This window comes from Lepidothrix coronata, unplaced genomic scaffold (genome assembly GCF_001604755.1).
Source record: "Lepidothrix coronata isolate B3197 unplaced genomic scaffold, Lepidothrix_coronata-1.0 Scaffold51, whole genome shotgun sequence".
Lineage (NCBI taxonomy): Eukaryota > Metazoa > Chordata > Aves > Passeriformes > Pipridae > Lepidothrix > Lepidothrix coronata.
In genome coordinates this window covers 3,519,261-3,542,695 of record NW_016690231.1, presented here as the reverse complement: position 1 = coordinate 3,542,695, position 23,435 = coordinate 3,519,261, and the positions used below count along the sequence as shown (strand labels likewise).

General features: G+C 41.5%; 3 long non-coding RNA genes across 4 annotated transcripts in view; all 3 read left to right on the top strand.

Annotated features, from left to right (window-relative positions):
- The window catches only part of LOC108497718, a 119,731-nt gene that overhangs the window by 68,833 nt on the left and 27,463 nt on the right, over positions 1 to 23,435 (top strand). Inside the window, exon 1 of one of the 2 annotated variants that reach the window (XR_001874941.1) lies at positions 17,969 to 18,030. The exons of the other annotated variant lie outside the window; for it this stretch is intronic. This is a non-coding gene — a long non-coding RNA (uncharacterized LOC108497718). Of the gene's footprint in view, positions 1 to 17,968; positions 18,031 to 23,435 lie in introns of those variants that run through there. 2 annotated transcript variants of the gene reach the window in all.
- On the top strand, positions 3,523 to 5,557 carry LOC108497717. Its single transcript, XR_001874940.1, has 3 exons — positions 3,523 to 3,656; positions 3,974 to 4,092; positions 5,435 to 5,557. It is a non-coding gene; the product is annotated as an uncharacterized LOC108497717 (long non-coding RNA).
- LOC108497719 lies at positions 8,252 to 13,993 on the top strand. Its single transcript, XR_001874943.1, has 3 exons — positions 8,252 to 8,297; positions 12,710 to 12,865; positions 13,810 to 13,993. It is a non-coding gene; the product is annotated as an uncharacterized LOC108497719 (long non-coding RNA).

Sequence of the window (23,435 nt, the reverse complement as noted above, 5' to 3'; positions counted from 1 at the left end):
CTATCCATGTCTACAGCAGAACTCAGAATGCAGGAGACCGATGTCCTGGTTCCTTGTTTGATGTGTTTAACACAACACGCATATCTACAACTTGGCATTTAAAAACATCAACAAAAAACAAACAAGCGAGTTGCATTTACACAACAAAAAGTTCCTTGGCCTTGCAGGGGAGGTGCCTTTGAAATGTGCGATTGTTTCTGTCACTGATGGGAGGGGACAGACTTCAGCTCAGACTCTTGTTTCATACGCACGCCAAAAGGCAAAGTTTCAGTAAATGAGACCTGTTCCTTCCACGTGCATTTAGAAAACCAAACCAAACCACAGCCGAAACTGCAGGGGCTCTACCGTTTTCTGTTTTTCCTAAAGTGGTCTTTTTGAAGCACAAGTGCCAGCTTTGCAACCGATTTTAACAAGTACAGAATCTGCTTGTAACTGATGTAGAAGTGTAGAATTCACAATGCAGTTTCAGTAATAACCTTGGGTCACTGCAATGAGTGATGCATGGCTTGTTTTTTCCGTTTTATGTCTTCAAAACCATGCACTACCCAAATAGTTGTAGTCTCTGTGTAGTTTAGTAAATGTAAATGACAAAATATCCTTTTCTGTCATCACAATCTGGCAATACATAAAACTCTCACCATGCAAATATTGAGTACATTGGTATTTCAAGCCCATAAATCGTATTTGAAGACAGATTTAATCTTGTAGATTTGTACTTCAAATCCATAAGCTCACTATGTAGTGAGGCTTTTTCTTTTCCCTTTTTTTTTTTACAAAGAAGGTGTCTCTGAATTATCTCCTTTTCATTCAGATTATTTGCAGAAGCAGTTTCTGAAAACAACAGAAACAAACAGCAAAACAAATTCCCATGCTAATGTTAGGAAAGGAATGGTTGGTTTCCATTTGTTTTCTGTGTTCCCGTGGGATGAGTGACATGTGATTAATGTGTTATTGGTATAGCTCAGACCTCTGCTGAAAAATAAATCTGGTACAGTAAAAGTGACAGTAGAGCAATCCCTTCAAATATATCATGGCACTGTATAGTGCAGAACATACCAAGCTGGGCCCTTGAGTAGGGCCCAGAACCATGAAGCAGTGAGTAAAATAAATGATCTGAGTCTGCTCTCTTAGATCTTTATACGGCTGCAGTTAGTGTAATATCTGATCACCTCAAACTATAATGTTTGTTAACACAAATACTGGCACCAAAACTGTATCTGCCTGTTACAGACAGTGAACTAAAAGGCACCAGAGCGCAGAGGGATCATTCCCAGCTGGTGAGGCACCAACAAGGTGGAGGGAGGCTCAGCTGGAGGGCAAATCACCCCCAGCCAGCCGAGCTGGGAGCCGCAGTTTTGGGATACATCGCCAAGAACATCTTCCATGGGCAGGAAGCAGTGGTTCCCACAGGTGCTTTGGGAGCCCAGCAGGAGCAGTGTCACTGTCTTTCAGGAACAACTGGAGCTGACTGATGATATCTGGCCGGTTCCAGAAGATTCCTGAAGCCGTGAGACTTGTCTCTCGTGGGGCGAGCTGAGGTCTTGGCAGGGCTCCCGTATCCTCCTGGATTCCTGTGGGGAATGAGGAACCAGCTCTTTTTGTATGAAAGCAAGATTAATATCTTGCCTCTGTGCTGGCTTTTTCAGCTTCATAATTTTGGTGAGAGCAAAACCTACTCCTCTAAAACATAGGAGTAAAGCTAAAGCAGGGCAAGAGAAGGGATATGGCTTTTGAAGGGGAGGTTGAATGGTGGAAGCTTGGAAGAGATTGGAGCTTGGGATAGTGAAGATATGTGAATGCCTGCTGACTTACTGAATTCTCATGTTTTATAAAATTAAACATGTCCCTGGGTGACTAATTTTATTTTCTTATTTTATAATCATTCATAAAATTGTGTCCATGAGAGGTTTGTGAGCAATCAAAATTTCATGTCATGGATATCATGGGCAATAAAGATAACATAGTTCTGTCTGTGACAATATGATTGCAATTACTGCACTACATCCCCAGTTTAGCACTTCATGGAGTAATTACTGCACCTCAGCTTTAGATGTTACAGTACAACTTTTTTTTATCAATCATTTATAGTTACTCTATAGTCAAGAAAATCTGCATTACAGTCACACCTTTTTGCTGGAGAAGTTTGATTCATCTGCCAAAATCTAACATTTTCCATAGATTTTCTAAGAAATCTCCCTCAGGAATTAAAGGCTATGCTCTGCCCAGCTCCTAAAAATCAGAAAACTATAAAAGAGATTTGAGGCAGCTGATACCATGAGCACAGTAAATCATTGTTGTAAAGAAAATAATAAATTATAAGACAACTTTCCAATTTTTATTCTAGCTCTTGTTTCCCAAATAGGAATCTTTAAAACATGTTGAAAGGGAGGTGACCACAGTTTATTTTATTGCAGTGCCTGTAAAAATGCTGTGTGTTATTTGAGGTTTTCCTAAAAAACTAAGTTCTTTTTGTTCAAATCCTCAGTGATTGGTCACTGAGCTTTGGGAGTGCCTGTGCCAACCAGAAACAGGGCTGATGCAATTACTGGAAAAGCATCTTTTCCTGTCAGTTAGAAATTTTTTCAGAGAGAAAAAGGAAAGGAAACGGGCCCATGTTTCTATTTTTCCTTTAAACTGCTCCACCTCTTAATTAGGCCACACACCCCCAGTGAGCATAGTATGGACAAGAAAGACTGGCCTCAGTGAGCTCAGTAACTGCAAAAACCAGTGTGTCTGTCATGCTTTGGCTTCGGCAGATGAACAACATTCATGGACACAGGAAGTGTAGAACACCTTGAGAAAGCTCAAACCAAATTTAGGAGGAATTAATAAGTCAAAGGGCCTTATCTCTAGGGATTTACCAGTTATTACTGTGGTTGGAATTGCACAAGGGTAGGAGGAGAACGGTGGTGCCCCTTTCCACCCATCAGCCTCCACCCATGGCAGCCTGGTGCTAAAGGAATGTCAGGCATGAGGGATAATTAAAACCATTGTAATAACTGTGCAGGATGTGTCACCCTTGCCCGCAGCTTCACCACCATCCCAATTCACACCCTGCCCCTTTCTTTTTGCTCCACCCAAGCTTTGGTTTCCTTCACCCACTCATGACTTTTGTGCTGTCTTTCCAGCCTCCCACTTCATGTTGCCTTTCCTCTGGAATAATAACTGACTGGTCTGTTCATCCTTGCAGTGCTGGATACATAATGGCTCAATTCATGAAGTTACCAAACACCAATTAAATCAGGTTCAGCTGTAATCAATATTCTGCTCTATCAACAATGACCATGCACAGGTGGGATAAAAGGCAGGCCACAAGTACACCCTACAAGATGAGCAAACCCAAAAGAAATGGGCATGTTTTTAACGAGGGAACGTGGGTCCAGCTGCTCTGTCTCCTGTGCTCAGTTCATGCTGATGTTGTTACAGAGGGCAGGAGGGATGTGGCTGGTTTGTGACATCAGATGTGACTTGGAGCCACTGAAATCAATTCCTGTGGCACCACCATTTGCTCAGTGACACTCCACTCCTCTGCCTTACTAACAAATGAACAGGTTAAAAACCCCAGAGTGCCACAGAAGACATGAGGCTGGATTTCTAGGAACTCAGCTGCCAAAGGGGCCTCTGGTGAGGCTTTAAGAGAACAATTCCACCTTCAGGTGAGCCACGTTACTGATCAGAAAGCAGTGAAGGGTTGTACTTGGGCCACCCAGTTTTTGAGATGATGTGCATCAGCTGGAGCAAATCAAGGCCAACCAGCTCTTGGCAAAGCTTCACTCAGTAATGGACCATGCAGAATATTCACACATTTTCGAGCTGACAGGACAGATTCCCTTCTTTCTTACAGCAGTATCACTGGGAAGTAATCCCAACAGCTTCAACAAGGCTTATGGATGTCCTCTGATAGCTGAGAGTGGCCCTGCAAAGCATTCTCATAAACTATGTGTGTGCCTTTCCTCGGAACTGCTTTTCCCAGGGAGATGCTGTTATAAGCTGGAAGTGTTTTCCATTGTGAGGCTCCAAAGCTGAAGAGGTAAAATGAAACGAGCTCAGTGAGTGAACAGCAGAGATCACAGATCAGGAGGGAAGCTCGAGGTAGGTGTTTCACCTGGTGTTTTAAGCCATGAGTGTTTGATTCACAGCTATCCCCAATGGGTTTGAAAAGCTGCTTGAGCTCTGCTTCGTTTCATGTTTATTTTTTACAAACACCACGGTGTGTGGATTCTCACGAGGTAACTGTACCAGACAAAAGGATGCTTTCAATTTTGATGTGTACTTTGAGTACTTTTTTTTTTCTCGGGGGTAATCAAAACTCACTGAAAAACACATTATTTGGTTATTATTACTTTTAAATTTGGGCTGTACTGCCTATTTTAAACCCACGAGTATTAATTTTTTTTTTGTCTTGCTGATTTGGGTGGGTTTTTTAGCTCTTACAAAAGACATTCCCTTCCTATCCAAACTAGAATCTCATCACGTTTCTCTGCAGTTTGCCTAAAAGCTCTGGTCCTTTCTTTTTTCTGAAAACAGAATGGAGTGCAAACATTGTCGTCCTCAGGGTGTACAATGTGAACTGGATTTTTTACTTTTTTTTTCTGTCTAGTTCATCACAACTGAGCCCTATGGAAAGCCCAAAATTTCTTTTTGCATCTTTCTAAACCCTCTTTTCTATGATTTTCTGAAGCACTGGAGGTTGGCCACAGCTTGAGGGTGGATTTGGCAAGTGGTATTAAACTCTTACACATGCCTGGCTGATGAGTCTTGCTCCCACACCCAGACTTAGGCTGATTGCCTGATTTGGGGTCAGGAAAGAAGGAATTTTCTCTCTGGTTGGACTGGCAGAGATCATTGGGGTTTTTAATTTTTTTTTCCCTCCTCTATGTTCAGCACACTCTTGCTGGAGTCGTTTAACAAACACATTTGTTCTCAGCAGAGGCACAGATCATTGGTAATACACTTCACCTTTTCTATCCCCTTTCTAATTGTAATTATTGTGTCCTTCAGGCTTTTACTTGAGGCCTAAACTTCTCTGTGTGAGGGTGGGAAGTGTCTGTGAAATGTAGGGAGTAGCAGTTTTGTGGACCCTTCTGGAGGAGCATCTATTGCAAGGTTGTCTCTGCCCCTGGACCTGATGATTCCACATTTTTCTAGTGACTTTCTCCTGTGGGAAAGAACTGTTGGAAACAAATACTGGAATGAGACTAAACAATTGATCTGGTTCTCTTTGGATTAAAAAGAGGCATTTTGCAGCTATGTTGGTTTTAAACTCAGATGATGTAGAATTTAACAGAGCAGGGTGCAGGTTCTGAGTCACTACTGAGTTTTGTCCTGCAGTAGAAACCTTCAGAAGCTCATCCTTTCTGCTGCCTGTAAACGTGGCAATATCTGCTCCTGCAGTCATTCCCAAGTGGGAATGACTAATTCTGTGACACAACAGACTCAACAGGTGACTCAGCTACAGGAACCTCTGGGCCCTCAGTCCTTTGATCTCCTGGGTGGATTGCAGTGAAAGTCCAGGACACCATCAGCAAGGCTGTCCTGCCACAGAAGTGCAAGTTCAACTACAAGATTGCCCAATTACATATGCAGGCAGGTAAATGAGTTGGTAATTGCCCCAATTACAAATTCAGATGCGAGTTTCTGTAGGTGCAGGAAGAATGTTTATATTTCTTTTCTTTGAAAATGCTGAACTCTGGGTACAACCCCCACAGACACCCCAAGAGCTGCTGAGACCTTGGCACGTGTTCTGTCTTCCGTGAGAGGGATTTTTTTTCCTGCTTCTGCAATTTTATAGATCGTTTCCCACACATAATTATGTGCTTCAAAGTGAGTTTTCTGGATCTCCAAGAATGAAGATTGACCTCGTTCTAGGGAATATGACTTAAGTTTTTCTATTCCCTTTCTGTACGACACAAATTCCTTTTGGGCTTTGATGGATTAAGAGAGCGATGTCTCTTCTTTTCATCATTCTTAATAATGAATAATAAAAATTCTCAGCATCCTCTGTGTTCTAAGAAGCTGAGCACTTCACCAAAGTATTTGTTAAACAAGATTTTTCTAGCGGTTAATTTTTTGTTGGTTTTATCCACATTAACTGAGAAATCACCTGGTAGATGAAATAATAATGTGGCATTATGGAGTCTACATAAATAATACTGGTTTTCAGCTATATTAAGAAAAAAAAAGACGCAGGTGCAGAGGTAACCAAAGCATATTCAACTGATGCAAACTTTGTTGATTTTGTAGGAGGTTCCCCAATTTTCATCACCTGAACATTTCACTCCAAAATATTTAAATGAAATTTTCACGTGGTTTACTTTGAAAGCAGACACTTAGAAATTTCGTAGAATCTTCTGATTTTTTTTTTTCCTGGCTTATTGATTTCCACAGTAAATGCACCAGTGGCCCAGTTAAACAATGCTTTTTTAACTTTTAATGCCAGTCCTCCCCGTGCTGTTTGGACCGGGAGAAGTAAGCAGGATTCTCTCCATGTCGTGCATCATCACTGTAATTAAAGCCTCACATGCAAGGTTATACTTTCAGTAATAGCCCTGTGTTACACTGATCTCATCAGCACTTGAAAGGTTCTGTTGCAATTAATGATTTTGCACAAGTGTAAACAATCGTTCTGTGATGGAGAGAAAGGTGGCAACTGGCATTGCTAAGGCTGAGTGGCCAAACCAGAAATGGCCACCATGATCTCCTAACTGATTCCATTTTATTTTTTTTTCTTTTAAAAACTGATGTATTGCTTTGGGTTTTTTTTTTAAACAGAATGCTAATTTTTGGCCTTATTTTTCTTTTTAGCTTTTACAAAGGAAACTCCCCTCCTATCCAAGCAGAAATCTCCACGGTGATTTCTGATGATAGATTGCCTGGAAACTTCTTTTTTCTTTTTTTTTTTTCCCATCCTTACCAACCTTTGGGTAAACAACCTGAACTCTGTTTTTGCCTTTTTTTTCTCTGTAGATCATCACATCCAAGCTGTAGGGAAAGGCTAAAATCTTCTGCTTGCAAAGCACATCTAAAATCCTTTTTTCCTCCTCTATATACGTGTGAAATGCAGATTCCTCATATTGTATCTTAGAAGGTAGAACCTCCTTCTGCCAACACCAAGGAATTCCATCTTATCTCCACTTTACCATCAACACGTTGCTGCAGAGATTATCTTCCCAGTTTCTTGGCTGGATTGTGTTGTGGCATGATCTGCCTGTGTGTTGCCTTTGCAAGGTGCCCCTTCTCCACCACCTCAAATACTCCCAAGGCTCTTTGTGGCTTTTGTTACCCAACCTCTCTCACGCACTAGCTGGGTGTCATATCCACAACTGCTCCTTTTGATGTCACCCCTATCACTTAATTATTATTTTTCAGTTAAGCCCCTTTGCTTTGTTTGTGTTGCCTCTGTGTACAGGTGGAGCATCTCTGAAACATCTCCTAAGTATTTGCACTGTAATCCTTGTAATACCCTTTAAAATGCCTCCTCTGCTGTGATGTCTGTACAAGAGTAGCATTGGTTAAACACCTGGTGTGATAGGATTGTTTCTTGTTGTGCTGACCAGTATCAGTGGCCAGGTTGTGTGTGTTTTTCCTGCCCATTATCTCCCGTAAACTCTCTGGGGAAAGAACCCCTGAATTTTTTGTATGTGCTGGGTCATTGCAAAGTGGATTCTGATCCATCACCAAGGCTCTCAATCATAACTGCAATGAAAATAATACATTATTATAATGATTTAGGGTAATTGTGTGACAAGTGGCATTGTGTTTTCTAAGCTGGGCAATCAAATCTTCTGGTTCAGGATATCAGCTGATTGCCACTTTGGTTGTGAAAGAATTATTGTATCACTTGTAACCAGCCTTTACAAAACCAGTCAGGTGCATCCTTTTCTTTTTGCCTCCCTCTAAAGCATTCATTGTGTTTCTGAGTCATAATCACACTCCATCACACTAAATGCTTTTTCAGAAGTGACAGCCTGTAATAGCTCTTCCCCCTCTATTGCCCCAACCTGGGCCCCATTTGTGTCTATGACAGTTTTAAAAATGCTTTGAAAATCCCACCCTTTTCCACCTGACTTTAATCCTGTTCATCTGTATGGTGACAAACCTTTAGATAGGATTCAAATATAAACTATGAAAATTTGTAAAAAATGCTCACAGCTGCATGAGTCTTAAGGTTTTGTTCCCTCTTGATTAAATATTTGGGGGTTTTACCTAACATTCATTAATGCCAAAAAAAGCCTTTGATCTTTCTTCCACTAGGGCGTGGAATCTGCCTTTTGTTAGCCAGCACCAAGGCTAAACAGGTACTGAATTACTTTTGATTACACAGTTAAACCTCTTTAACAGAAGAAAAATATTTTGTTTACTTGCCTATATCTGTAATAACAGTCAGGTGCATTTTGTTTATCAAGGTATAAACTTTTTTTCAAAGAATGGTCAATCCAGCCTCGAAGGTGGCAGGCCAGGAAGTCTGAATAAAGAGCTCCATAGGCAAGGGAGAGCCACTGATTTACTATGAGTATGAAACAGTTCAAGAAAACAATTCCTGGGAAGTTTTTCCTGCCTTTGTGGAGCCACAGATGTGAGCAGGAAGGTTCTGAGTCAAGCTCTGTTAAAACAAGCTCTTTCTCGAGTGCTACATATAAGAAATGCCTCTTTTTACTGCCGAGTTTAATAAGAGAAGGGCAAAAACAGAGGAAAAGAGCAGAAAAATATAGAAATGGGACGGGAAAAAAAAGGAGAATGAGGAGGGGAGCAAGAAAGCAAACCCGGGAGCTGATCTGGTTACCTTTACAGTTTTGCTCTTCAGCATGACTTTGGCACAGCAGACAGGGCTGTTCTCTGGGAGATGGTGGCTGCAGCACAAGGTTTTACCTTAAAAACACCAGCTTTAAGCTTTTAAAGCACAAGGCTTTAAGGTTTTACAGGCAGTGAAGTGCTACAGTGCTGTGTGTTGCAATGCAGATGCCCCTTTGCTTAGACCTTCCTTTCTGCACTAAGGACTTAGTCTGTCTCTGGCCCAATTCCTGCATTTAAAATTGGGCTGACAGTTCATCTTCACTGGAGCGAGACGGGGGAATCACATCCCTAAAAGGATGTGAGGATGCTCCTGTGATGGTAATGGAGACCATATAAATACAGAGGAGAAACAGAACAGATATTATATGGGAAGAAGTTAGCCATTCTAATTGTAAGCCTTAAAGGGTAGACAAAACCCTTCAGACTCATTTTTAACTTGTTAGGAAATAAAGCTTAGATGTTCACAGTGCTAATCTGTTCCCTCCTTATATTTCTGCTCACCCTATCAGCTCATTTCCACTGAACTTAAAAGAGGGGTGAAGATCTGAAGCACTTATATTCTGACACGTTTGAGGAGTTCAGCAGCCAGGGAGGGAAGGCAGGGCAGGCTCTGCTCTCACATGCTCAGCCTGGTAGCACAGGCGTAGCTCACGGCCTGGCAGCACATACCTGTTGGTAACCAGTGCCAATTCAAGCCTGTCAAAGCTTTTCCTATTCCTTGCTCATCCAGGAGGGCAAGCCAAAGTAGCTGGGGAAAGTGGGAGAAAGCTGTTGTGAGGAATCATAAAGCTAATGAGAGAAAATAGGGTGTATTGTGGAAAAGGATTTAAGGTGTGGCTTGGTTTGGTAGTGGGAGATACTGCAAGGGTTGGAGTTGGTTTTACCTCGAGGTGTTGGTGCTGGTGATGAGGGAGGCAATATGGAGACAGGGACAGGGCTTGGTTTTTGCTCATTCTGGGGGAAAAAAGGGGAAAACAAAAGACAGAAAACTGGAAGTTTCAAGGTTTTGGTTCTGTTTGTTTTTTTTTTTTTCCCTGAGAACATTAGTACCAGAAAAAAATATCAAGAAAGATAACAAAAAACCCTGTAAGGGACAAATATTGTAGATTTCTACAGTAATTTGATAATTCATCTGTACTTTTCAGTCTTCAGCAAATTCCAAGCTCTTATTGACTCTGAATTCAGCATTGTTACCAAAGAGTAGCTGTTGCAGTGTAAACACATCTGCTCCTGTGTTAGCCCCTCCATAGTCTAAATTAAAAAATTAGAAGGAATCCCACAAAAATGGAGACATGGCCATCTCTTACTGAGAGCTACACATGAACTTCAAAATCTAATTAAAACAATTTAAATACTAACCTGATGAACACAAATGATTTCACTTCATTTTTTTCCCCTTTAGTTAAAACGAGGTTATTAATGCAAAAGTATTTCATTAGTTCAACCTTTGAGTTAAAATCAGAAGTAGTTAGCAAATCCTTATTGTAGTTTAAGCTGTGAACTCTCTAGCTTTGCTTTTGGGATATCTCTCTTCTTGTGCAATTCTGCTGGAGACAGAGTAGTTCCAGCTGTTTACAGGCAAAATATGTTTCTGTTTGTGGAAGAAATTGTATTATTAACCACCACTGTCTCTGCTCAGCTGTACATCTGGAGAGACAAGTGCAAGCAAGTACAGTGAGACACCACTGCAGGCAAATGTATTTGAGCCCTACCTCCTCCTGCTGCCCAGGAAGAGAAGCTGCACATCTGGGCTATGCCTGGGAGGAGGGGGATTAAGTTTCTGGAGTGTTTGGAGAGAAGTGGAAGTCGGATGGAGTCAGACAGTAAATGGCAGGGGCTCAAAGTGGCTGTTCTTATAGGTGGTTTAACAGGCTTCTGATCCTTATTGGCAAACATCACTTTAAATTGCTTTGATTAATCTGTTTCCTAAATCATTCTAATAATAGTCAGCAAGGTACATGTTACGGTAGGTGTGATATACCTGCCAAAAAGTCCTTGCTGTCATGCACAAACCTGTATTTCACACATGCAGCCTGGGTGAAAGAACAAGTGAACAAACCATTCTGAGAGCAGAGATTCAAAAGGTTTTCTCCATGTAACAATGCAAAATACTTGGAAAGTAATTAATGACTTACCCACTCTGGTACAGACAGTCTGAGTCCCCAGGGGGATTAATCTGAGGTTTTCTGATCACACTCTGAAATGGGGACAGATCTATTCTCTCCTTGCAAATATTCTGAAAGTGCTGAGTGCCTGTCCTGTCCACCCCATTTCAGACATGAATCAGATGCTTTTCAGATATATGAGCCCTAAGGATTAAATGTTCCTTTGTCCAAAATAATTTAGCACAGAGAAATGATGCCAATGGAGACAAATGTCTCTTTCCAACCCTCCCTTGTCAGCATTTTCACATTGGTCCCCTGCAACAGTCAACAGTTAGGATACCAGGAATGATTAATATTTGTGTTTATTTATTCTTGCATTGTTTGTGCTACATAGAGGCTCCGACAGAATAAATGAAATCAGCCTGTAAGGGATGATTAGCCCATACAATTAAAGCCACTCAAGAAGCTGAGATCATCCATTCTGACACAGCCACTCAGGCTCACACACACACACACTTAAACAGAGAAAAGGGTCTTTAGCTTACCAGGGAACAAAGCTCAGTGTCACATCCAGCAGGCCCCACTCAGAATCCAAGAAGAGGATGCTATCTAAATTCCTGAGACTTTCAAACCAGTTTGTTGGATGCTATGGATGCAAAAAGCCCTTTGATGATACAGTCACTCAACTGAGGGGAACCACAGCTCTTTAGTTACTTGCAAGTTCTTCAGACAAGGCTTCCTTTTTTTTTTGCCTCCACATACTGTTAGCCTGTGGTTCTCTGTCTTGTTAGATTGCAGAAATTCTCATTCCTGCTTATTCTTGGCCCCTTTATTGTTTTCTTCTGAATCACTGCTTTATTTTGGTTGTGTCCAGAAGCAGAACCGTGACATTTTCTGGTTTAAAAATAGAAACTGAGGAAAAAGTAGATGCAAGGTTTGTTTTTCGTTGGTTTTGCTTTCAAATTTGATACAAGGTCTGGTATAGAGAGCAACCATCCAAACACTGAATCAGCAAAAGGGAACAGATGGTAATTTATGACAAACACTCAGAAATTAGTGGCTTTTTGGAAGGGAAACCAGGAATCTCTTCTGCTGGATTTGTGGTTGGGGGAACAGAAAAACAGACTCATGCATAGCCTCACGCTGCCATGTTTGGGAATTGTCCTCTTTAGGCTGCTTTGGAACACTAGAATTTTTGGGTAACAATTTTAAGAGTTTTTTCAATGGATCACTGTCATTGTTACCTTCTGCTACGGTGAGTAGCTGTGAACAATACACCGATAACTCAGGAGCAAAAATATTAAAGGTTGAGGACAGGGGTTATAGAAGGGCAAGTAAGGAAGCAGGTGACCTCCGAAAAAATAAAGGGGAGTAGGGTCATTATGGATCAGTAATAAAGTGAGTAAACAGAGAGCTTCCATTCACACTGTACATGCATTTACCTTCCCCTCTCTCTATCCATTCCAGAGGTGTGGATATAGGTATGTTTGGCTCTCCTGCTACCATTCACATTGTGGCAGTACCTCTGAGTTCCAGTTCTGTCTCAAGACATCTGTGTGCTAACATAGACCAAACAGACTGTCCCTGCCCTAAATATTTTTTTTCTCACTAGTACAATGTGATATTAGCAGGGCTTTGCAGCTGCAAGAATCAGCTGTAAAAGGATGTTAAATCTAGGCCACTGCAAAAGAATCTAGTGAAATAAGGGAAGGGATGGAAAAGGAAGGAAAGAAAAGTGAAACAGTAAAGATTAGCATTAGGAAAATATGTCCTACTTTTGAGGTTTTTTTTTTTCCTTGCACTCCATTCAGAAAAGGGCACAGGTGAAGATGAAAGGGAAAAATCACATCACAAAAAATGGCAACATGACAACAGGAAAAGACCCAGCCAAATGGTTTGTGAAACAATCACTGTGGCAATACTGGGAGACGTCAGCACTCCAGACATAAACATTCATTGAGATTAAGGTATGATTAAAGGCAGAATTTGTCCTACCTGACAGAGGGGAATAAAGGAAGTGTTCCAAAAGCTCCTGTCCTACACACTGATGGAAGGACGAAAAATATTTGGCACCAACAGTCTCTGATGTTTGAAAACTACTAAAAGAGTGATGATATGAACAAATGTTAATGCTAAACAGTTTGACTGAGGGGTGTGATATATCTCATTATGAAATGGTAGATAATGACTTAATCCAAGCACGCTTTGCAATCAATTGTGGATCTGTTACTTGGACTTGAGCACTGAGAGGTTTCATGGAAAAGCCCAAGTGCAGGTTTCAGAGAGGTGTAAGAGTTTTGCTTGCACAGCTCAGCCAGGTAGAGCAATGTATAAGCTGCAGTAATTTTGTCTAGGCTAGAACACATTCAAGGAGATAGTGTAATATACCATGGTAATGATATAATTTGTCTAAGGGATTAGAAAGATAATTAGGACAAGGTTGAAACACTCACTGCCAGGTGACATGCCTGCCCAGGACCCAGCCCTGCACAGTCAGGACAGTGTGACACAGGTCTCCAGATGGTGGATCACTGCCTGGCACAGCCACACCACAGTACTGGTGCCACCACAGGGCCTGGAGTGGAGTGTTCCCTGTCCCTGGTGGGAGCTGCCGAATTCCCGCACTGCAGAAGAGGCAATCATCCAGATCAGTCATTGCACATGGCTGGGAAATAAAAATATTCATTACTTTTCTAGCTCAGATCCAGCTCCTGTCTGCTGGGAAAACTCAGTGCAGCTTAATTAAGTGAGTGGGGTGGTATCAGTAAGGACTGAAGGTTTGATAACTTAGTTGAAGCAGAACACTTTTATCCACCAGATTTTTCACCACTGCAGCAGTGTGACCTGGAGTTTCCAGGTGACCTAAAGAAGAGCTGATTGGTTTAAGAACACATCCTTGTTTTCATTTCAGCTGTCCTGAGGACTCCAATAGTATGAGATCACATCTCTTCCCAGAGACCAGGTCTCTCCACACCAAGGGCACTGCAGGGCTCTGTTGCACCAAGGGTGAGCAGATGCTGCTGTAAGTTATTAACTGTGACTTTCAATTCAGCCTGACAAGAAGGAGTTAATGGAGGAGCCCCATTACAATGGTAGACAGGAAAATAAAAGCCACACTGAACCTACTTTTCTTGTCTCCCTTGTTTTCAAAGACAGTGCTACTGGCATAACACAGAATGCCCTGTTCATTCATTTGCTGATAATGCTGCTCCCTTTGGGGGTGAGACACAGCTACTTCGTGGGTATAGAGTAACTTATTCAACCACAAAGAGAAACCTCTTCCTTCCTTTAAACTGTTCTCAGACTACCAAAGCAGCTACTGATGATGACCTACATATTGCTGGCTACTTCTCTCACTGGTAGCAATCGAAAGCCGGAGATAACAATCTTGTTTTTTCAAGTGCTTAAGATCTTATTGCTTTTATTCTTGTTTCTGTTATATTTGCCAACTAAAACTAAGGGTTATATTGTACCGTGTGAGTCTGCACCAGGGAATTTTAGAAAATGCTTAACCTGGGGTATGATCTCTATATTTATAGTTATAAGTAGAGATTAACAGGTTTAATAAGCCAGACAGGGAGCATCAGACAAAGCTGGTCTCCAGTTTCACCAATGGAAATGTAAAATCTTGCATTCAGACCAAGAAGTTCACTACAAAATGGAATAACTAAGGGTAGGCTTTTGTCTACTGGTTAAGCTTAGATGAAATGGTAGGGTTTTTCTTCTGCTGCCATGGGGTTTTGTGTGTTTAAGTGAGAGTTTAGTCAAAATTTCTACAGGTACTTAGATTTTACTCTAATTGCAGTATGATAAATGGCACAGCAATATAATGCAGGAACGAGTATGTCTTGTTTTGGAAGTTTTCTTCATGCCTCTTCCTCTGAGTGTTTCTTTTGAAAGACCATTTCTTTAATGGCTTCTGCTTCCACAAAACTGCTATAAAGGGTTGGGAATGCACACTTGGGCACTAAACAGGATCAGACACAACATGTTTCCACATCTTCTCGCTCTCTGTCCTGTATGTTGTAAGAACAGTTGCTGGTTCCAAATCTTCCTCCGTTGCTACAACACTGGAGCACCTTGACACCAGCTTTTCTTCCCTGATATTTAACAGATCGAGTAAAATCCTTGGAAGATCTCCATCCTCTTTGACATTTCCCTGATAATGTCTTGTATTTTTAGCTGACATCCACAAAGATAGAGTATTTATGTCTTTGAGCCTCTCTGGTAGTCTTTCTGAAGAAGTTACACCCATGCACATCTGCTGAGCCATTAAGTCAGCATCATGCATAGTGTTACAAGTACCACCTACACCAGTTGCTGCAGGTGGTTCTTAAATTTCAAAGACTGTCTGACAGGACTTCTTAACAACTACCCTTCAGTTTTCCAGTTAAAACTCGTTTTCATCTCGCAGTTAATTTTGAGGTTCAGCCCACTGGAGTTTCTTACTGGGGTGATGTGCATTGAAAAGCCTGAAAAAGTGTGAATTCTTTTGAAAGCAACACCCGTCATCCCCTTTAGCAGTAAGCACATATAGATTCAAAGCCATGTGCTTTTAAAACTCCCTTTAGTCCCGTTTTTTTCCTTCCGAGTTGCCCTTGATTTTGCCTCTTTGCTGCCGATTCCTCCCCTCTCCCTTTAGCAGTGTCCCTGATTTATATGTCAGTGCCGAGTGCATCTGATCAAAACATGGCAAAGTTGCTGGTTCAGCACTCGCAGCAGGGGATGGGAGAAATGGGCTATGTCTAATCCTACTTTGTAATCGCTGTCACAACGCTGTGGCGCTGCCAGTTGGCAAGAGGAGCAACAGCAGAGTTTGGAGGAGATAATGACAGGTGCTCACAGCACATCTAGGGCAGCACGTGCTGGAAAACAAGGTTTTTGGTTTTCTTTTTTTTTTTTTTTTAACCAGCCTGCTCAGACTTTAAAATAAAAAGCACATTGGTTTCAGAAAGAACAACCTACATTAAACAGTGTGCGAGGTGCCGTGTGTGGCAGGAAAACTGAGCAGGCTCCAGAGCAACGTCTGGCTATGTGATTGTACTAAATTATATCTATATTCAGCTCTGCTTAGAATGAAGTAGCTCTAAGAAGCTCAACTAGGTAGGGTGGTGGGTTTTTTTTTTAAACTTCAGCCCAAGAAAATTTTGTGGGAGGAGTCACTTTGGAAAGGTGGGAAAGCCTTTACCCTCAGGTTGCCTCAGTAAGAAGCTCCCGCTGTGATACTTGAAAGCCCAATAGACATGTCTGAATTTATAATACACTCTTGAAGTATTCATTCATAATCCTGTAGGGATTTTCAAAGCCACAAAGAGGATGTATTTCTTTTAACTGGCTACAGGGAAAATATTAGTTCCTGCTGTAATAAACAAATAGTCTATTTTGGTGCAAGAGGAGAAATTTGAAGAGTCAGAGCAAAGAAAGGGGAACAGTTCTGACACCCTTGGAAGTGTCTGTTTTTTTAAAATATGTGATACACCATGAACTACTTCTATTTCCTCCTCTTTCTTTACTCCTTGAAACTTCCCTGTTGTAACCTGGTGCTCCACCTGTGTGAACCAAAGTCACTGCATTCATACCAGGTGAACTCTTCATCCAGATGACTGTACAATTAAAAGAAAGGGAATACTAAGATATATTAAAAAGAATGAAACAGAAGGACTATTTTTCCCTTGTATCATTTGCCCACCAATCTCTGGGCATAGCACAAAGGAGGATAAATGCCATTGCACCTCTGCTTCATGTAGCCTCTTGTGTCTGCCTCCACAGCTTGTATGGGCTTGTTCAGATAAACAATTATGGTCAGCAAACACAGGCCTTCAAGAATATGGGCCAGAATGGTGAATAGTAGAGGCTGGGAACAGCAGATCCCTTATACAGTGGGATTCTGTTGCCCTGAGGTTAAAACTGAGTTTGTGTCACTAAAAAAAGACATAAAAAATTAGCCATTTCTAATCAGTCATTGAATTCCTACCCCTGTCTGCAAAATACTCCTGCAGACATTTACCTCTTTTGCAGCAGGTTGGGACAAGCCCTTAATGTACATCATGGAAGCTGGAATTTAAGCAGAATCTATCCTTTGTGCCTCATGTGCACATAAGGTGCATTCCATAACTAAGCACAGTCCCTTGGCAGCAGGTGAGGTGGTTGCACACACCTTTACCCCCAGCTCACACCATCATTCTGAAAGAAGGGGTCTATCCCATTCTTTTTGTTGTTGTTGTTTTGAGAGATGTGATTTGCTTTTAGAAATAGAGGAGACAAATTTCAATTTGTTCTTATACTTCTCTTATTTGTCTATTCTAGACCATCTCACATACTTCTTAATCTCGGCTTTAGATGAGGCACAATGGCTGCATAAATTTAGCAGCCCAGGATAGGAAATGGGAAAGAACAGTTAATATAAGGGAAGCTACAAAGAAGCTTGAGCAGGCACAGTGTAACTTCACCCATTTTGATGAAGAGAATCCAAAAAGATCCACTCAGAAGAGAGTGTGTGGCACCCTGTTCCTACTGAAAGTACCAAGGAATTCTCTGATGACTGGATGTGATCAGGACCAAGTTGAACCTGTTATGTCACCCACCACATTTCCTGTAGCACAAGTTGTTTTTGCTAGAAGTCTGTTAATCCAGTATGGAGTGAATCCAGCTTTGTTAAGCTTGTGAAATCAGAGCCTGAGGTGGAATAGATGCAGATCATACTATGTGCCCACATCAGAGATCCTTCCCAAGATACCTATCTAAGAGAAGATACTGGAGAGAGAATTAACTAGTGGTTTTAACTGCTCTGAATTACAAAAGGTTTCCCTGAAGAGGGGAACTCAAGTTTCCCTGGATGACCATGCTTTAATTATACATCAGTACAGGGACTACATTCGTATTGTTGTGTTGTAATTTTACATTCTGTCAGGCTTCAGGAATTAACATGCACTGCTGCCCAGCGTGAGGGCTTACAAACAAATATATCGTAGCCTCCAAAATAAATGTGACGTTATAAAAGCTCGGGGGCGGCACAGGGGAAATGGGTGGACTAAGCTGAGCACTAAAACTCCTTATCAACAGAGGACAAGGTTTGTTAAATTTCCAGTAAATAAGAAAGCCCCAGAAACCAGGTGAACGGCTGAACTGCAAGGTAAGCACTTGGAATTCTCCACGGCAAATTCCCTTCGCCATCTGAACTCCCATGGCCCAATCTCCTCTTCCCTTATTTAGAAGCTGAGTAACAGCAGGGTCTTATCTTGGGAAGTCACTCTCAGCTCAGCTGGGGAACAGTGTACTGGAAGCAGCATTTTCCTCTATAAACACATTAATTGGAGCCCATTTCCCCCCTCTACATGTGCATAACTTGCACTATTAATGGGAGCTCTGCAGGCTTGTCAGCCTGCTGGAAACATCCTTTCTTGGGGTCACTGCAAGCTCAGCTGTCTTTCATTACCTCCACATTCATCACCTTTTTTTTTTTTTTCATCCTTGAAAATAATTTTCTTACTTCTCCTATATTAGTACAGGGATTGAGATGAATCCTGGTGTGTCAGGTCTGGAATCAAAATGTCCTGTAAATTCAAAATGTTGTAAATGGCTGTTAGGAAAGGCAGAACAGGGCACTTGGCTGTTGAGAGACTCATGTTTGCAGCACTGAACTTTAGGAATGAGAGTGGTCAATGAGGAAAATAAGATTTCTGTTAGAAGACATTAGAGGTCAGGACATATTTCTTGTACTGCAGAAATCAGTCCATTTGTAATGACTTTCTAAACTAATGTACTGTTTAGTACATCATTCTGGATTTTACAGTATATTTGGACCACTAGCAGGTTGAAAGGGTTCACAAAAATACAGATACAGGAAATCTACAGCAAAATATGCTGGCAATTATTCTGCTGCAGATTTTGCTTCCAAATCCCACTGAAAGAGAAGCTGGTTATTATGTAGAGTCCAAGCCAAGACTGCAAATGCCAACCTAGCTTTATTTTAGGAGATTCATAGACATTCCACTGCTGTGAACTTCATCCTGAGAACAGAACTTGGCCTGTTTCTCTAGTCTTTATAAACTGGCTCCTTTCCTGATACCCAGACATTTAAACTCTTTCTTAACTGCTGAGGTTTGAAAAGTTACCAGTAAACTGTCCTTGTTTGTGAGCAACTTCAATTTTCATTCATATTTCATGCAATGATTTTCCATCTTGGTGAACTTAAGTCCACACCGAAATCCCTTAATATGCTATTAAGTCTTCATTAGGGAGTCTTTTTTTCTCTCCCCTTTAAACCACTTTGGATTAAAATAATTACTTTTGTTTAATATGTGATCAGAGACTCACCTGACCTGTCTCTGCAAGAGATTTGACAATGCCCAGGTCAGTATTTTCCCCCGGTGAGAAAGCTCTTTTTGTGCAGTTCACCCTGGGAAGCTGCTGCAAAGCCTGTGCTTCAGCTAATAACCAGATTAGTTGTCCCATTTGTCACTTCCAACTTCCGTGGTGCTTGAATGGTGCAGGAAATTACTGCCAGCGGAAAAAGGAGCAAAGCAGAAAGGATGGACACTTCAAAAGACAACGATTCTCCCTGTCACAGCTGCCATGAGCTAATCAGACCTCATTGATAAAGCGGGGATGTTAGAGCCAGATTGCAAAGTTAAGTGAAAGCAAACTGCAATCCTGACTTCAGTTTGAAAGGAAGAAAAAAAAACCCAAAAAAAGTCTTTAGATGCATAGATGTGGCAGGCACAGATGTAGATAAAAGCTGCAGATATGCTTCCAGGAACACAACTTATATGGATTCGAGGGCTTGCATCATAGGCAGGGCAAGAATTGCAACCCATTATTAAAGGTGATCAACATCAGCCCTGATATGATCCTGTGCTGAGAAATCTGAGAATGTTTACTTTGAAATGCTCCAGAGACTTCGGACTTCGGAGAGAGGACTTGAAATGTGGCAGGAGGATGTTCTTTGCGTTGTGCTCGGGCTTTTTGCTTTGCCTTTGAAAACTCGCAGCAAATTACCCAAGACAAAGGCAACAGGGCTACTGCAGTTCACACACACGTGCAGCAGAAACTTGCTAGAGTTTATCAGCCAAAGCCTCCAAAGATTTATGAGCAGTGGGAATATCTGAATCTCTCCCCAAGTTTGGATTTGATCAAACTGTCCTTTCACCCACCGCGTCTCTGAGACTGACTGGACAAAGGGAATACTGAAAACTGGAGGAGAAAAAAGAACTGAGTGTCAGGAGAAAGCAGAAGTGTCAATGAGAGAGGGAGACATGAAGAGCCTGGATCCTGGACATAAAGATCTTGATAAGACTGGAATTATCAGGATAAGGAGACCAGCACTTGCAGTGAGCGGGACAAAGAATTCATGAAGAATTTAAAGTGTTTTTTAATCATAAGATTACAGAAAGAGGGAAGATGGTTTCTTGGTTAAGGAAGCTGTCCTGGGAACATGAATTCAGCTGCAGAATGTAATGCAAAGGCAAACATTTAAACCATATTTTTCAGAAAAGGTAATTAATTTATGTTGTGCCTGGTCCACATCTAACCGGAGACACTAAAGTCTGATTTACACAAGTGCAGAGCAATTTACTCTTTAGAATAAAAACTACTCTGAAAAAAATCAGGCCTTCCATGTCTCAAAGCTTAACTTAATTAATACTTTTAGACTTAGTATCTCTGTGCAATTCTGCATCCATTAAAAGGGATAATGTTCTCTGTTCTCAACAATGTATTGTAAAAACAATTCATCCTATGTACCGACTGACAAAGATCACAGGAAAAATAAGATATGCAAGGAAAAATGGGCCTCACCTTGCAACAACTGCTATTAATGGTGCAGTGAGGGCTCTGTCAAAGTCCCTTTTGGTTCCCCAGGGATGATCCTGTTGCAATAGGAGAGCACACACCTGCAGACACACCCCAGTGCAGTGCTGGTGGCAGCATGGCTGGGCTAATCTTCCATCTCCTGAGTGCTATTGCTCAAGGCTGGGATCACCATTGCTATAGCAATGGTCCACAATACTGTGTCATCATTTCAGAGAGACTGCACGACTGGATCCAAATGTGCTGATAAGGAGACTTCATTATTAGTTGAGAAACCACAGAAATTAACGACTTAAAGACTTGACAAGTCCTCTTGGGTTTCCTTCTTCATTCCTCAGCCAGATTCTCCTCAGTTCACCCATCTTCTGAAAATGCTGTAACACCTCCTTGACTGGCTCCATTTCTTCACACCTTGAGAAGCACGACAGTCACAAACCCAATCTCCCTGTCCTCCTCCAAGCCCCAAATATTTGAAAATCAGGAAGCAGAACTTTAAACTGGAAAAATGTGAAATTTATTGGGACAGACATTGTAAATGTGAGAGCCATGGCCTAAGGGTGAGGGCTACAGTTAAGTGTCACAGAGCTATGAGCAGCCTGCCATACCCACCCTCACAGGGGAGAAGGCTGTGTGGTCATAGTGGAAAAAAAGGCTTTAGAGCCACAGCAGTGGGAGAAGCTAACCAACCAGTAAACCAGACATCAGATGGATAAAAAAGAGCACTAACCTGTTTGTAATGTATTTGTCTAGTCCTTTTGTTCTTCTATTTTGCATTATCAGCTCTTACTACTTTCGCTTGCCTCTTCTAAAACCTCTGTAAAAACCAGCCAGCACATCCTGGCTGTGTACCTTTGGAAAGAGTTTTGCTTCAGGATTATGAGATCCCATCTTACCCTCACTGAAAGAACAACCTGGAACATGTGCATGTCCAAGTTAGCAAATGGGATTGTGTGTGTGAGTCATCGTGGCAGTGCCCCAGCACAAGGGGAAACCACCTCAAGTGATAAAACCAACCAAAGGGTGCATGTCGGGGATTGCTGACACTTCATGCACAGATTGCTTTATGTTCCTTGTGGCTGGAATCCCCCATTAATGCAGGGCATGAATCAAGGGTGACTGTGGAGGGCCAGATGGTGCTGAATCTCACTGTGATTTAAATGAGACATCCATGGTACATGAGTCTTTTTGCTGTTTCTTTATAACCAGGGTAAATTACAGTCTCCCAGGCATAACGTGGAAATTGCATTTTGGACCAACTGCTCCTGTCCTTTTCTGATTTCCAGGTGTTCACTGTCAGATTAGTGTTAGAGGTAGGTTGCAGGTTAGGTCTTGTATACGTGTGATTTTGTATCACAGTATGGGAGTTTGAAACTATGATGAAGTAGTTTTGCAGATTAAGGTATCCATATCACATCTATGACTCCTGGAAGTTTAGTGATAAGTGCAAGGTACTTTTATGCTGAGATAACTGTGCTATGCTAAGAAGGCTGACATACCAGTAAGCAGAAAGAAACCCCAAAATCACAGATAAAGCGACTCCCCAGTAGATGTAAACCAGTATTTACTGTAGACTTATGCTTACCCTGCAGAGATGTTCCACAAAATGTTAATGTTTCATTTGATAAAAGAACAGGAGTGTAAGTGCTGACTGGTTCTGAGTTTTGGCTTCTGTTATCCTTTCTGTCTTGCCCCTAATGAACATTTAATTGGCTAAAGCAATGTTTATCCCTACAGTGAGCTGGCAAGTCCAGATAACTGTCTAGATTCTTAATGATATAAATGGGCACAGTTCCAGTGAGTTTAAGGCAGAAATGCTGATTTACCCAGCTGAAAGGTTGGCCTGTTACATTTAATGTTTTTATGTTTTATTCTTTCTTCCACATGGAATTGTGTCTACCAACTGTGTGTAGATGCTTCCTAACCATGAGCTTTAGGATGGCAGGCTGCACCTAGCTCATGTATCTTCTTCCATCCTGCAGCACTATAGAAGACAAAAGGGAAGAGGATTTCTTCTAGTCAGATATTTTCTAATAATCTCGTGTCAATGGGAAATCCCTATAGCTGCAAGTGTGATCTCTATGTATATAAACTTCTAGGGAACAGATGAGAGAGCAGCAAGTGCTATTCAAAAATAAATACTCTAATTCCTGGGGATTGAATATCAGTAGAACTAGTTGTACACTGGAAGCAGCTTTTCCTGATAGCACTCAAACACCCAGGTAATCACATGCTTCCTGCCAAAGACAGGGTCTTTGGCGAAAGATTTTTCAGGGGTACCAATTTATATCCAAAAGTCTCTGCATGCATTGACTAATATTGGAAATTACTGACTGGGTTGCAAATACATGTGGATGCATGTAAGAAGCATTTGATTCTCTTTTGATTTTTTGCCTTCAAGCTTTTCAGTTGAAAAAAAATATGTCCATATCAAAGAGACAAAACCCAGTGTCTGTTACTCTTCTTTTTCCTTGCACAGGGCTGTGTAGTCACAACATCATGCCTGCCTGAGCAGATGAGCTGCAGGAAGACAGTAATAGAGTAGGAGAAAACCAAGATGCTTTAACTGGAGAAAATAAATCCAAGGAAAGGATTCTTGGTGATGGGAACCCAAAGCTTTTTGGAGGGGCTATAAGCAGTTCAGTGCTATTACTGTGCATGCAGGAGGATTTTAGCTGCTACACCAGGATGGAGCCTGAAATACTTGGAGGTGTTTGGGGAAAGGTACAGAAA